We start from the raw sequence: 3,705 nt of genomic DNA, 5'->3' as shown, positions 1-3,705 counted from the left end.
ATATATATATGTATGTATGTGTGTGTGTGTGTGTGTGTGTGTGTGTGTGTGTGTATATGGGTATATACATATATATTTGTATATATATATATACATATATATTTGTATATATATATGTACATATATATATATATATATGTACATATATATATATATATATATGTACATATATATATATATATATATGTACATATATATATATATGTGTGTATGTATGTATGTATATGTACATATATATATATGTATATATGTATGTATGTATGTATGTATATATATACATGCATATATGTATATACATACATACATACATACATACATATATACATACATATATATATGCAACTAGAAAAGGAAGCGAAAGGGGGACCTCATGTTGAGAAAATCACTTGTTAAAGTCCAATGTTATTAGCTATAGGAGGGAGCACCATAGGAACCCATGCTATGTGAATCTCTTACTTATCCATGTAAAAGCCACTGTAAGTGGCCATTTTCTCCTAGAATTTGTTGAGATGTCAAGCTCAATATGAGCTGACACTCACGAGGCACCTGCATGATCGTTTGACATTTATATCACTGGCACGTTTGGTAGCTAGCACTGACATATCTTCGTCAGAGATTCTATAGCTGGACTACACCGACTAGTTACATCTACTCACTCCACTTAGTGTGTTCACGTTATGGACCGCTTGTATATACTCTATTATGTGTGTTAGTCACTTTATCTTCTTTGTAGACCTCTTTTGTTGTGTGAAGAAGAAGAAGAATTTTCAGCCGCTCACCTTGTGTGTTCTCATCTAGGATTTGTGTGAGTGTGTGTGTGTTTGCAAGAGCTCAAGCTCTCTTCTCCCCTGTACCTTTTCATGGTATCAGAGCTTGGCTCATGCTAAGGGCTGAGTGGCAAGCAAGAGAAGCACAGGAAGAGGTACAAGGGTAAGAGTTGCACCTACTCTTCCCTCTTTGTGTTGGCTACCACACCCTTGTCAGGAGCTCTTCGGGAGGCACCGGCAAATAAACTTTGATTGAGGAATTTTCTTTGCAAGAGGAGAGATACAAGGCAACTATATCATCCGTCGGACAAAAGTTTTCGGGCCAAAAACGCGTTTCGAGCGTGTCTGGATCTCCGTTTTTTAGTTCGCAGGTGTTCACGGGCATTGCGGGTAAGTTTCGATTCTCTGCAGAACTCTATTTTTGGAACTGCAAGAAGGGCGATTGGTTGTGCACACACTGTGTGTGATGCAAAGAGGTCTTGAAGTTGCCATTGGGTGTATGTATGCAAATTGAGGTCACTGGTTGTGACAGTTTGGGTGCAGTATAGTATCGCTGTGCAAAGAATACAATAGTTTGTGTAGGTCAAACAAGAGTGTAAATTTGTGTTGTAGAAAAGGTGTTGAATGATGGAATAAACCATATTGTTGTAGAGAAGCTTGACAAGAACAACTTCCATGCTTGGAGGTTTAGATCGACAAATTTCCTGATGGGAAAAGGTTACTAGGACTACATTGAAGGTGAACATGAGGAGGCATCTGAGTACCGAAGATTAATCGAACTGTTGTTGTAGATGTAAAAGAGTTCAAGGATTGGAATCAAGGAGCAAGGAAAGTCATGTATTGGCTTTCTATTAGTATACATGATACCATGATTGGGCATATACAGGATGCCAAGTCACCTAAGGAGGCATGGGACACTTTGGTGAAGCTATATGAAACTAACACCAAGGCACGAAAGATTCAGTTGAAGAATGAGCTTCATACCGTGGAGAAGAAGAATATGTCTATGAATGATTATGCCTTGAAGATCAAGGGCATTGTGGAATCCCTTGCATCAATTGGTGTTTCTGTTGTTGATGATGATGATAAGGTGGAAGTGTGTCTACGTGGTCTCAGGCCACAAGACAAGGCCTTCAAGACATCTATTCAGACTCGGAAGAACAACTTCATAGATTTGGTGTCAATGCTGATCATTAAGAGAAGAACTTAGGCGAAGATTAACAATCTTCACAAAACAAAAACAGTTCAGAGCAGCAGGCCTTCTACACAAGTGTAGGTAGAGGATGAGGCAGAGGTCATGGACATGGCCAAGGTGGTGGCCGAACAGGTAATCAGAATTATGGTCAGTAGCAGCAACAGTCCTTGGATTCACAACAACAACACACAGGTGGAAGAGGCCAGTTTAGAGGCAGGGTGAGTCAAAGAGGCCAGTTTAGAGGCAAGGTGAGTCAAAGAGGTCATGTGGTAATTGGCAAAGGCAGCATAATGATACATGAGTGTTTTTATTGTGGTAAGACTGGACATGTGCACGCAGATTGCTACAAGAAGAAGAGTGACATGCGAAATGGAAAAGTGCAGCAAAACAACTATGCATCCTCTAGTGAAAATAATGAGGATAATGAGAGGTTGTTTGTTATGCAACATGTGGTTAATGCTGTGTTTGAAAATGATGTAGCAGCATGTAAGGATGATGTATGGTATGTTGATTCAGGTGCTTCGAACCACATGACAAGTCATGGTGAGTGGTTCAAGAAAATGAAGAGTCTTGAAAGACCAAGTTTTGTTGAAACAGGGGATAACATTGCTCATCCGATTGTCCATGTTGGAGATGTGCCATTATGTAGGATGGTAAGGTGAAGTACCTTGCAGATGTACTTCATGTTCCAAACATTACAAAGAATCTGGTTTCTGTTGGCTAGATGATTGAGTAGGGTTCGCAGGTCCGATTTAACCCTGATGGATGTTATGTAGAAGACTTTAAAGATAAGTGCAGGTTGGTTGCAAAAGGAAACAGAGTGGGCAGAATGTTACATTGAATGTAAATATGCCTGAAGTGAGTGTTGCAATGTTTGCAAATGGTTTAGGAGTTGTTACAAATATAGACATTTGGCATAAGATAATTGGGCATGTAAATGTGCAAAGAATGAAGTCCATGCAGGCTAAAGAAATTGTGACAGGTCTATCTAAGTTTAAAGTTGAAGGTATGTGAAGCATGTCAATTTGGAAAGCAAACAAAGCATGTATAGCAGGAATGTACTAGATGTGCATTCAGATTTATGGGGTCTTGCAAAGACTATGTCTATGGGTGGCTGTAGGTACTATGTAACCTTCATTGATGATGACCACACGAGGAAAGTGTGGGTGTACTTCATGAAGGAGAAGAGTAAAGTGTTCACTCATTTTCATAATTTCAAAGTGATGGCTGAAAAACAGATAGGAAAGCATGTGAAGTGCCTAAGGCCAGATGGAGGGGGAGAATACTTCTCCAATGAGTTCTCTGAATTCTTGCAAAAGAATGGCATTCAGAGACAATTTACATGTAGATACACTCCGCAACAAAATGGAGTTGCTAAGCGAAAAAACAGGCACATTGCAGAGATAGCACGAGCATTGATGGCAGAGAAGAATATGCCACATAGCTATTGGTGGGCTGAGGCTATGTCTACAACAATTTATATCATGAACAAGACTCCTATTGCAGCCATACATGATGTAACACCCAGGAGAAGCCTAAAAGCCAAAGATGTAAAGCCCAAAACGTTAGTGTAAACCTCAAGCAATGTAAAAGCCTTTATAAAAGTGAGAATCTAAACCTAGCAAGGAACCTCTACAAATGCATGGGAAGAAAAGATATCTAGCATTCATGTAGCACCATTGTTGACTCTAAACCCATAACAAGACACATTAACCTGCAATCAAGGGAGAGAAATGGAGAGAA

The sequence above is a fragment of the Cibotium barometz genome, chromosome 27 (genome assembly GCF_041138505.1).
Source record: "Cibotium barometz isolate CiBa-2024 chromosome 27, ASM4113850v1, whole genome shotgun sequence".
Taxonomy (NCBI): Eukaryota; Viridiplantae; Streptophyta; class Polypodiopsida; order Cyatheales; family Cibotiaceae; genus Cibotium; species Cibotium barometz.
The sequence above is the reverse complement of the archived record's forward strand: the minus strand, read 5'-3'. Positions refer to the sequence as shown.